Source organism: Anas acuta, chromosome 17 (genome assembly GCF_963932015.1).
Source record: "Anas acuta chromosome 17, bAnaAcu1.1, whole genome shotgun sequence".
NCBI lineage: Eukaryota > Metazoa > Chordata > Aves > Anseriformes > Anatidae > Anas > Anas acuta.
In genome coordinates, this window is record NC_088995.1 from 1,521,927 (window position 1) to 1,534,402 (window position 12,476).

Here is a 12,476-nt window from a genome sequence, read left to right on the forward strand (position 1 = left end):
TCGGGGACACTTCGTTAACTCAGTCTAGACAAAGCAGCTGCAAGCACAAAGTTGGCAGGGAACAGTGGAAGATTTCGTATTTGCTGGTGGTGTAGAAACTACTTTACACAGATAAAAAACGTACACAGATATAACTATGAAACTGAGAATCTCCTGAAAAGGTGTCATTTTTCTAGACCTCTAACTGAAAAGATGAATCCTACAAAACACTGAACAAGACCACTTCATTATTACAAATGGGTTCCAGGAGCAGATCAGTCAGCTTTCAGATTTGGGCAGCAGGTGTCTCCACACACCAGCGAGAGATCTGTGATGTGAAAAGCCAGTCCGCTGATTTGATAAAAGTAATCAAACATTGATTTAGAATAAAATAAAATTCTAAAAAGTATTTAGAATAAAAAGAATAAACAGCTAAATCTTCATTAGCACCCAAAACCTGCTTCTCAAAAAGCTGAAATATGCAGAAAGGATATCAGTGACCAAACATAATCCCTTTGCATGCTCCCCTTCCAATTCTTTATCATGAAATTTGACTTTATATTGAAAATATTGCTGTGGATCAAGCTCTTGTTTCAAAAGCTATACAAATTAATTCTATATTTGTTGTTTTTAATTAAACCAAGCTGATAATCTCATGTTAGCAAACAGGCAAATGGGATATACTTCATTCTATAGTAATAATGTATTTTTTTAAAGACAGATTACACAGTTCATAGAATAATTCCTGCTCTATGGCATAAAATAAATACTCTCCTTATGACAGAAATGCAGTTAATATTTTGTGCAACTTACCTTTTAGAGTTCCTGGGCTTTGTAAATTAAGTAAGAGAAACAGGCTGAGTAACCCTCAGCTGAACACACACAGCAGTTCCTCGGATCCAGAAGCGTGCACATGAGCCCAGCACATTTGCTATTCTCATATTGCCCTTCATGACATTGGATTTTTTTTTTTTTTTTTTTTGCTGCTCCACTGCTCAAGAAGATAGTGCATAAGATTTTGAACACGCATTAAAAGACAGAGACGGCATGATGTAAAATGTTTCTGCTAACTTTTGGCAAGCCCTGACTTTGGATGTAGGCTTTCAGCATAACCCTGCACAGCACTGGTGGAAGATGACAGCACTTGGGACACTTCTATTTAGACACAAAATTTCAGCGCATAAGCATTATGAATTTAATTGCAAATCCATTTTTAAAACAGAGGCATAAGCCTGACTGCTGCAGCATAAGCCTTCTGTACTCCCAGTATCTCCAGTAAGCGATGAAAGCACATGTGGCATGCTTGGCACATTAGTCAGCAGCCACTAGTACCAGACCAGGACACCAAAGCCATTATGTCCTGAATTAGACCCATCCAGACATTTTTACCCAACTGCTGGATATTAATGTGACATACAGGAGGAGCACTCTCATCTGGAGTATCCCACACTACCTCTTTTAGGGCTTACAGCATATGAAGCCTCTTACCTTTCTCCAACATTGCTTTCTGTCACCTGGGAGTTACTATTGCAAGCTACTTCTGGCAGTCTGAGTAAGAAGCTACTTGATTTTTGTGACACAATTATTGCTAGCAAAAAGAATACTTGAACAGCTTCAATGCTTTCAAAATATATGTACAGTTTTAATCGAAATAAGAATGCTCTGAAACCCTCCTTCCCCTACAGATACCTCAGACCAGGCCAAGCAAAGATTTCTAAACAGAACACTCTAAACTAAGTTTCACCTAAGGAATTATGGAACAAACAGTATCAAAGCCAAAACTACTTCCCTTATTTTTACCTTTGAACTGTTGATACTCACTTTTTCACTCCGATTTGGTCATAGCACAGCGGCTGCCTGACAAGGTTAGAGTTTACCATTTTGTTAGGACGATGCCCTGCACAATGCCTGCTGGCACTTTAGGTGGATTTGTTCTTCTGAGCAAGCACCCAGGACAAACTGAACAAGAGAATTTTACCTTCTTTCCAAGCTCAGAAACGTGAAAGAACAAGGCTGAAACCACAGCAGCTATCTAGCTGATCAGGTTTCCTTAACCTAATTCTTTCACTCATATGTTAATTGGTAAGTGACACTGCTCCCTCTTCAACAAAAATCCCACACTCTTTTCTGGGTGATTTTGTGCTCAGATTTTCTGAGCATTCTGTTGTCGCTGAGGTCAGACAATTTTATTATCACAAGCACTACTTAGCACCTGTTGTGTGTCCCCCCTCCCCTTCCCAAACAGACTTTTGGAAGTTTTGTGCTTACCTGGTGTTATCACCAGTAACAGATACCTCGGCAGGACTCATCGGTGCGCATTACACCAGCAAGACACTGCTGACTGCTCTTTTTAAAGGATTATTTTCCTTTCCTCATCACTTAGCTGTAAGCATCAAAAGTTCTTTCTTGCCTACTGAAGTGCAAACTCTACTAGGAAACCTATCCCTAACTACAGTGAAGGGTTTTTTGTTTCACACAGGGATTCGTCTATCCACGCTGAGAACTATCAGGAGCTGAAGTGTATCAAAACAGATTAATGAGATGTGCAGCTCTTTAGTAGGAGCTAAAACAAGGTCAGGAGCAACAGAGTAGTTTGTTTGACAAAGTTTGTACCAATTTTTAACAAAGAAACAAGTCCTGACAAGGAATAGTTATTAAAGAAAAAAAGAAAAAAAAAAAAAAAAAGAAAAAGAAAACCAAGCAAAATTTGCAAAATTCTTACTTATCTTTGCCAGAGGCTCAGACCTTAGTTTTAAAGCAGATTAAGTTAATTTTGTTGTTTCTTTGATTGGCATAGAACTGAAGAGCTCAATGTACAGGGGAAGAAGAGGACCAGTTACGATGCCCCTGTTATTTTGGGAGCACTGAGGAAACACACCATGCTACGTGCTACCCATGCAAACACAAAAAGAGTTCAGAGCTTCAGATGGGCAACATCTGTCCCAGAGCATCTTCCAAGTGTCCTCATACCCATTCGGTCAGGCAAGCACCCGTATCTCTAGCGAAGGGTCACACAAGCCACCAAACTCTAGATTTACCGGGTCCATCCACAACAAGGACCCCAATTCCCACCACAACAGCAGAAAATCTTCTCAGGACTCCGCTGCTCACCCCGAGCCATCCCGACCTGCCCAAGATGCTGAATTTCTTTAACACCGCCCTAAAATTCAGAAGTCTTAGTCCTTCCCACGTGCCTCCTTCCCGCTTTACCTCTGCCACCCAAGCTGCAGTGTGCCATCTCCTGCCAACTCCTTCTCCAAAATGCTCTTCTTCCATGAAGAGTTAACGGGCTGAAGGTAAGGCCCACTGATACCCGGGATCGTGTGTCCGCTGGCTGCTCGCCTTCCTCCTTGGGCACAGATCCTAACACCCTCGCTGCTTAATGAATTATCTAACAAGCTGGCAGCACTCAAGCTGTGATGAGGTTTATGCTTCAAATCTCACCAAATGGTACTGTAAGGTACTGTCAAGAGGCAGAAGTCTGAGTTTGGAGGCAAAGCCATGGACTGCAGCCTTCTGATGGTTAATTTGGGCAAAGCCAGGTACAAAACACACCACCCCCGGCTCGTTCCCCTTCCAGCACCTCCCGGCTTAGCTCCCCACTAGAGGTCACTACGAAACCCATTTTAATTTGTTGTCCGAAGTTTCTACAGGTTTCCCCCTTTTTCACGTGCATCAGGCAGGTTCCCCCCACCGTGCCACCCCAAAAGGACTTTTCAGCCAGGACTGTGATCACTGCAGACTGTCACACGATGCCAGCTTATTCCCTTCTCTTCCACCTGCCTGTAAAATACATCAACAAGCATCTCCCCATGATTATTCCTCTGCATAAGCAATGGTCAGCAGAATAAAATCCCTCCATTTGTGCAGCCAGTGATCCTCAAGTAGCCGCGAGGGTGACCTCTTGCTTCTGTTCAACCACAATCCTGTAACAGCTCTGTATTTGAGAAGCTTCACGCCCAAGTCCAACCTCACCAAATAACGAAGGTGTCCTTCAAAAGGAACTCAGAGCAACTTAAGGGTCTACAGAAGTGGAAGGACCCTTCCTGAACCACAGAATCTCTGCCTGGTCTCTTACAGTAACATTAAGAAATTAAATAACTTACCTGATGGCTCAGAGCCATTGAGGAAAAAGGTGAACAGTAAGATCTGGGGAGCTGAGCAAGGCAAAAACATTCCTGATTTGTCCTCAGCTAGTAAATGCTGATTATAACAGGAATGTTCAAGACTTAAAATTTAAAATCTCAATCATTTATATTTCTAATAGACAAGTGGAAAGACACCTGTTTAACAGACAGTTTATTTAAAGCTATCCATTTCCCAGCGGAATCAGTTTTTGCTAACAGAGAAAGATAAATCTTACTGACAGGAGCACGCTTGTGTTACCGTCTGCAATAAAGCTTCCCACCCCCACCAAAAATCAGAGCCTTATTTCATGCTGGACACACTGATCCTAAGGCACACTTCGGTCTATTTGTTCAACTCTGTTTCCAGCTGGCATTCTAGAAAATCTATTGTGATGCCAAACATTTATGACCTTTTTGCCTGTTCTTCTGTTGTTACACCCTTGAGATCTAAGCAAATACAACTCACGCCACAAGAATGCAGCGCTGTAAGCAGGCATCTCTGGAGCCATCTGATTTAAAATAGAAATGAGTCTCGAGTCTGCCCAAGACAGATGAGCTTGAAGCAGCACTGCTAACAGATTCCTTCAGAAACGTCAGCGCTCTGTTTTGGAAATACTCACTCACTGCAACGGGCAGCGCTCCTTGACCCAGGCCTGCACCCCTTGTGCTCAACAGGAATTTGCTCATTAAGGCTCCTCCAAATGGTACAGAGGCACTGCAAGGATTACACCAGGGAAACTCCTGAGGCTGCGCTCCACCTTCCTCCACCAAAGGCTCTCCGAAGAGGCTGTCCAGAAACGCAGTGACAGAGCTTGATCATAAAAAGCAGTTAAAAAAAAAAGAAAATGAAAGACATTCTGCAAGGCACTGCGGAAAGCACAGCCTGCTTGCCCAGTTGGCAAGGTCAGCAGGAGGGTGAGGACGGGCCCTGGCAATCGTGTGCCCTCCCTCGACCCTGGCAGCACCCTGCAGGTCAGGATTACAGCATGCCATGGGGCTGCACACAGCTGCCTGCACAGCATCTGCTCCGAGAGGAGCCCAGACCCCATCCTGCCTTCCCCAAAGGGAATTTGGGTTCAGTGGCCATCAAGGAGCCAGTACTACCTGACAATAAGGCTTGAAGCAGTGCATTACTGCCCTGGAATAATGGCAAGCCCAGGGTGACAGGGAAATGCTTCCCTCCTACTGTGGAAGCTTTGGTGTGGCTCATAAAAATTAATCCGTTCAGAGTAATTTTCAGATAAACCAGAATTGCACGTAAAACCAATTAACACAGATCAGATCTGTATCAAGTGACCGTGCTACGTCTGTCTGATTGCAGCATAACCATAAAAAAAAAAAAAAAAAAAAAGCCCAAGACTATTACTTTTATTATTTTTTAGACATTTCAGTTAGACCAGCCCCTATATCCCAGGAAGCCTCTTCCACATTTATACAGAAATTGAAGCATCGCACATCAGCTGTGCCTGAAAACACAGAGGCAGTGCAGAAGAGTGATGCTGCGGGTCTGTGAGGCAGCACTCAGGACATCTTGAGCTACTGTACACACTTTTCAAGGTAGCAGAATTCATAAATACAATTATACTGTGGAAAAAATTACACATTGTAACCTAATTTCTTTTCAAAAGAATACAGAGTAAGAGGGTTTTAAGGTTAATCAACAGCCTAGGGAAACGCCAACAATTCTTAAGGCCCCTTGTCTGTATCCAGGGAATAGCCTACTATAGACTTGTTAAAGGGTGACTGTCTGTCTTTCTCAATAGAAGAGAGGTCGAGGTGAACTACTTCACTTTCATAAATCAAAAGAAAGAAAAAAGTGAGAAAATCTCTAGAGTTCAAACATTTCTTTAAAACCCAAACTTTAAATACTAAATGGGCTTCATGGCTGCCATTTTGAAAAACATTAGTTTGCCAAAGGACCCTTTTGATTTCTATTTGAAATGTAAGAGCTCACAGATAATCCATTGAGAATCAAACCCCCACAAAAGGCTTTCTGAAACAATCGTGGTGCTTGTGAAGGACAACATTTTTGTGCGCAAAATAAAACATTTTAATGCGCTACAATCCATTACACATATATTCCTCCATTTCCTTTCAGTAATTATTCATTAGAAAACATTTAACGTCACTGCAGATTTCACACTGGGCAGTCTGCACACAAAGGAGAAGAGTTGGCCCATTTATAAGGGACTGAGGCCTTCTTTTCTAATCTGAGAAACTCCAAGGAGGTGGGGGCTGCTGGACACAACGGGCAGGCTAAATTGTGCGGTTAACGGTCAAAGCCCCCCTGCCTACTTTGACACTCATTTAAAGATGACAAGGAACAATAGAGATTTGTTCTTAGCAACTCTTTCTTGTTATGCGGTCTACATCGGCTAAGCTGGGCGGCTCAATACATGAAACCGGCCCTGATACCCGGTTCCACCTGCCAGCGCTCGCCCTCCCTCGGCCTGCGCTCTCCTCGTCCCCCCCCTTGTCCTTTCCCCACTTTAACACAATGAGACAGGTAAAGAATATCATTAAAAAGAGTCCCATTCAGCGTGTCAGCTTTAATAAAACAATTGCCTGTCGGGTTAATATGAGCAGCTCGAATTTTGGGTTGCTGCCAGCAATCCCGCTCCTCTCAGCCAGGTTAGTAGAAGCAGCCCTTCTCTCCCCAAAATGCCCACTTCACCTCAGCAATTCCAGCAAACATCGGTGTTTCCAGGCTGCAGCACTGTCAGCAGGCTCCTCTGCATTAAGGCTACCTGATTTACAGCGTAAAACACCTCTTCAGAACCTTTAAATTGACAAAAACATCACAAAGCTGCTAGAAACGATGGTTTTGCTTTATCAGCTTGTTTTGCATTCAACAGATATTCCGCTGGCTCGCCCCAGACACGCTAACTTGATCGGCTAGGAAAGAAACAGCAGTGGCACCTCACTTGGGAAATGGAGGCCTGTAAAAAAGCAAGCTACAGATCCTGCTAGGACAGAAGACCAACGGTTAAAACCGCGTGCTATCTCTGTGGTGGCTTTTTAGATAAAAATGCCAGAGATTTCTTCAGCACTGACATTCTTGGACCTACTGCTGCTGGACCGGAGGCAGCTCCTTAATGAATCCTGAATATTATTTGCAGAACAGAACAAATTATTAGAAAGCATAAACTGCTGAGAAGCTCCATAAACTGTATTTCCTAGGTAACATAGCACAGGGTTTCCAGGTGAAATGCTAACATTCAAAAGTTAAAATTTCTGGAAAGAGGGAAAGAGTGGATTTACTCAGCTTTTGGAAAGACAAGGACAGTCCTCGAGCATCTGACACTCCGTATGGCACAGGGAAGCATTAAACAGTAAGCTGATGTATTTAGAAGTCTTGCAGATGACCAGAAAGAGATGCCTTGCTTGCTACGGTGCCTTTTGTGGAAACCAGAGCCCAGCTCAGACCTCAGTAACTACAAAGAATACGTAGTAGGATAAGGGTACTTCTGGAAAGTTTTCAAAAGATAAAATTGACTACAAGGAAGATGTAAAAGCAGCTTTGCTGCCTGGATTAGGTTGCAGCACTCTGTATTTACCATTATTGCTTGTTTTGGTCTCAGTCAGGAGTTTGGCTGTTCAGAACAAGCACTGAATTATTTACGTAGCATAGGAACAGTGATGGAGTGACTTCCCTCAGCTGCGTGGTGCTGCAGGCAGGAGGTCCGGCCCTCCGGCCGGGCTGCAGGTCTGTGCAGACACCTGGGAACCAAAGGCACCTTCTCCTCCTCTCACACTTTGAATACTTGGCTTTTCACAGTCACAAAAAAAAAGCAAGTCATGTTCTTCCCCACTACTAGAAGCCCCATACCTCAAATTTTTCCTTCTGTAGTCTGAACAGCGAGTGATGAGGAGCACACTGCTCCCAGGGCTGCAGACAGCCCTTCTGTGCTCCATTTCACTAAGTACTTCTAGCCATAGCTCAAAAGGCTAATGAAATCTACAAAGACAGGCAATTTACTATCAGCAGCCACTAGCAAATATGTCAAAACCAGTTTGAGAAGCAAATTGGAGGTCTAATCAATTTTTATCTTCACTCTTAGGATAGAATTCCAGATGGGAAAAAAAAAATAAATAAAATAGCCAAAACCTCGTGATCACTCAGTGCTGCAGTCCTGTTTTATTTTAAAAAATGAATACACCATCATGGCATTTAGCAAGTGGTTGTGACATTAGATGGGCAAGTCTTCAGAAAAGAACTAGGGGAAAACTGAATGCAAACACATAATTTTGGACACAGCAAGAAGGCCATAGTTGAAATAAACATTGACATCACTTCTCCTATAGACGCATTTTAACACAATCCCCAATTATAAAACCCTTTGGACATCTGAAAGCAAAGAGATCTTGGCCTGTACAATCACATCTCTCAAGAGGTGACAAATCAGTGTAGAATCTGAAAGCAGGGAAGCTGAGCAATGCCTGGGACAACAAATTGCCATCCAAACCAAGCTTTTTGTCTCATCATCCTGTAACAAAAGCCAGTCTTTATCCCTGCACCAGATCCAAGAAAAATCAGGGGTTCCTTTGACAACTACTGCAAAGGAGTCACCTGCACCGGCTGCAGTGCAAGATCTAATTCACGTGAATTACAGCAAAGGTCACCCAAACACTCACGTTAATTTACAACGTGTACTTGCTCTGGGCCTGGCTTGTCAGGCTTGAAGGAGCATCGGATGCCAAGGCTGCAGTTTTGTACACAGGTAGGAAGAGCTCGGAGGGTTTATTTGAAGAGGCTGCGAACAGACTCATTATCTAGCTGCAGATTTACTGGCAAGTGTAATATTTCAACAGAGTCTGGAGATGCAGCCACAGTGCAGCAAGGGGACATTCCTGTGAATAAATAGCAAGCCTCCCTCAAATTGATTCAGAAAACATCTTTATCAGACATTCCCTGTTGCTTTTAATTTTCCTGGACCTCTCTGTGCACAAAGCACTTAGCTAACAAGCATTTCAATTTAGTAGTCAAGCACGAAGACGTTATCAATGGGCCACGTAATTGCTTCATTCTGGAAGCTACTACCTGAAGCCACGAGAGAGCCTTTTACACTCCACCAGCCAAAACACCTAGCAGAAAGGTTAACAAATTAAGCTTGCTTCAAAGCCACCTGCATCATTAAGCGACAGTGTGGTGAGACTTAATACAAAATAATTTTCTCTAAAGGAAAGAAATGGGGTTATCTTCAGAAGACGTCCCTTTACTACTCCTCGTGGTACTTTACGGTGCACGAAATCCAGTTTTGACAATAGGAATATCTGGGCACAGCAGCCATGAGGAGCTTCCATGGCTGCTTGCAGCTCTGAAAGCAAGTGAGAGGAAAGGACAACACTCTGTTGTTGACTGGGTACCAAAATGGGGCAGAGAAGGTCAGGGAAGAAGTACTGTGACCCCCCTTCCCCCATAGAGGGTCTGAGTTACTTTTGCTCCGTGCTAGGTACAGAAGTGGGGGGAGGTCTCCCCCATCCTGTGTGCAGCAGGTCCCGCAGGTCAGGGCCATCCAGGGGTAATTATTCCCATGCTGGTTTTGTTATTAAAATAAAGGTCAGGGCTCCTCAAGCAGTCACATATGAGTTCCCAGGCATTTTGGTGTGCATACAGATGTTGCAAGTCCCCTTCTATACCGATCAGAAAAGCATTCCTTTTTTGACTCCTACTTCCAAGTAGGTGAAAGTTAGCTCCTTCCCTCCTCCTTTGGCCACGCCATTCACCCCAAATAACCCTGGATACAGTTCTACTTCTCTTCCTTTGAGAAGGAAGGAAATAATTACCCCCTACACAACACAAACCAGGCACCCAATTTGCCAGGATAGCTGTCCCTCCTAATTTAGCTGGAGATTTTCATTTTAAAGCACGTATTAGCATAAAACCTTGCAAAGAGCTCTGAACTTACCCCTGCTTCCTCCGTATTGCTACAAAAAAGTAGCCTAAAGCAAGCTGAGCAGGAAAGGAACAGAATTAACCCCCACCTTCTGAAACAGATTACCCTCTCTGACTACACTGCGTGTTCCCACAGCAGTACAGGCTGCAGGGAGAAGTGACATAGCTGTTAGCTGTTATGGCTAAAAGGCTCCTTAATGCCTGACATGAGGAAACTTAATCATTTCAAACAGGGAAAACCTGCTAAAATAGGTAAGTGATGAGGTAGGTTTTAAAGGAGCAAAACATTAATACCATCTTAGCCTCAATCCTTAACAAAATGACTGCTATGGTGGAGTTGCTGTAAAACCTTTTCATTTTTTTCTCCCATAGAAAAGAAGAAAGGAAGGTTTTGGTTTAATGAACTAGCAGTATGTAAAAGAAAATAGGATATATTCTACACGGAGTTATCTTATTTGTGCTTAACAGGGATAAGAGAAGAAAGAAGATATAAAAATGTGGTTGCTAAAAGCAGATTTTTGTATAGAATACTTGATTTTTTTAAAAAATAAACCCTAACTGAATAGTATGGCTAAATGCTTTCAAAAGTGAAATGGTAACAGAATTGCAGGCTAACAAACCTGAGACCAATATATCAGCAGGTGCTTTTGTATTTTACTCTATTTCATTTTATAAGATGGCACAAAACTCTTGGATTTACACGCTTGGCTGAGTCAGAAAGTCTTACTGCTGAAGTATATGTTCCTGTTGGTCTTGAAAAGTAAATCTGCTCCTGTGTTCCACCTGCAGCCATCGATGTGCTCAGGGTCAGGGCTCTGTACAGTGCTCAGCTGCCCTGGCTTCTATGAAACAACAATTATCGCAGTAATGAACGTGCCCAGCCCATTTGCTGTATTTCTGCCTCCTGTCATTAATACAGTAAATAACTAGATAGGGAGCCCTGTCTGAGGATACAAATAAAGGCTGTGCCAAACTCAAACCATATGCAACTTGCTGTTTGGTCCTCAACAGTTCACAGGGCAGATAATGTCGTCTTTGTTTCGCCTTTCATTATGTTTGTAAAATCTCCCTCTCCATGGCAGGTGGCCACGTCCCCTCCCCCAGACACCAGAGCAGTGCCCCAAGGAGCCCGTGCCCGCCTCGCTCGCTGCCTGCCCAACCAGCCCAGAGCCCAGAGCTCTTCGATGCCAGGCAGAGAGGACAGAAAGTTTGGTTTTTCAACAGGAGAAATTCCTCCAGCCTTGCAGCTCTTTTGCAAACCCAAAGTTCAATGGTTGTCCAATAGGAAGATGCTGCTCCTGTCCTGGTGGATTACAGCCAGTTAACGAACTGCTCCGGGAACAAGTAGGATGTGACGTGCCAGGAGTGTCCCAACACTGGAGCTCAGGGGTTTGTGAAATACAGGGCGAGGATACACAAAGCCTATTGCCTGAGGAATTACTCCTGGGTACCACTAGGATTACTGTGCTGATTTTACAGTCCTTAAAGCTGACCTTCAGAAGGACAAATTGAGAAAAAGGAGCAGGGTATTCCGCTCTGGGGTTTTTTGAAACGAGAAATGCACATCTTGCCTGTTTTTTCCTGGAAGGATGAATAAAGAACAAAAAGAAAAAGCAGGTTTAACATCACTAAGGCCAAATAAAAGGCACGGGGTTATCTGACCTGAGCAAATGATTTTTCTTTCAAGCATTTTTTTTTTTGTCTGATAACTGTAACTTACATCAAATACCTGTCAAGCAGTATAACAATGGAAAGGAGAACTCTCACAACAGTTCCAAAAGGCCCCAGCTACTAAAAGCTGTTCCTAAATCTGGATCTGTCCAACAAATTTACATTAACTAAGAAAAATAAGATTTTTTTTTAATTGAAAAATTATTTATTATTTTTTTTCCCTGGGGAGGAATTATTTTCAAGCCTTCTACAACTATTATTAAAAAGAAATTCCCTCATTCCTGTATCAGTTTGAAACCTCAACAGCAAGGTACCCATCACATCCCATGAACTAGCCTTACATTTACACTTAAGCACAAGCCAATCTGGACCACTGAACGAGGGCTCAGCTGTCTCTCATTCACATAGACTATCCACCATAGAGTAGCAGCCCTGAAAACCACATGGAAAGAAAAAAGCTCTCAGTGTTGCAATAAGCAAAACTCCAACAGGTTTAATAGGATCATTGCACAGCCACACAACCACATCATCTCCAAGTTCAGCAGGCAGTACTTCACCTGACTAAAACGCATTCCTTTCTCTCTCTGAGTGGTACTATGACACATCGAAGCAAAACTGATATTACTTCCTTTCACTCTGTGTTCTCACCAGACATAAGATGGGGAAGGAATTAATTACGGCTAATTAAAAATTAAATCCTCTGCCTTGCCTTTGGTTACTGTATTTCTCTCTGTCTCAGAATATTCAGCTTAAATGCTCTGTTACGTTCTGCCTCTGCCACCTTTTATTGGGGAATAATTTGC

The 12,476-nt window shown here is 43.0% G+C and overlaps 1 protein-coding gene across 4 annotated transcripts in view; it reads right to left on the reverse strand.

Moving 5' to 3' along the window:
• Positions 1–12,476, reverse strand: part of MYO1H (myosin IH) — a 34,010-nt gene that overhangs the window by 20,225 nt on the left and 1,309 nt on the right. Inside the window, exon 1 of one of the 4 annotated variants that reach the window (XM_068654088.1) lies at positions 10,016–10,198. The exons of the other annotated variants lie outside the window; for them this stretch is intronic. The gene's annotated coding sequence lies outside the window, so the exon portion shown is untranslated. Of the gene's footprint in view, positions 1–10,015; positions 10,199–12,476 lie in introns of those variants that run through there. 4 annotated transcript variants of the gene reach the window in all.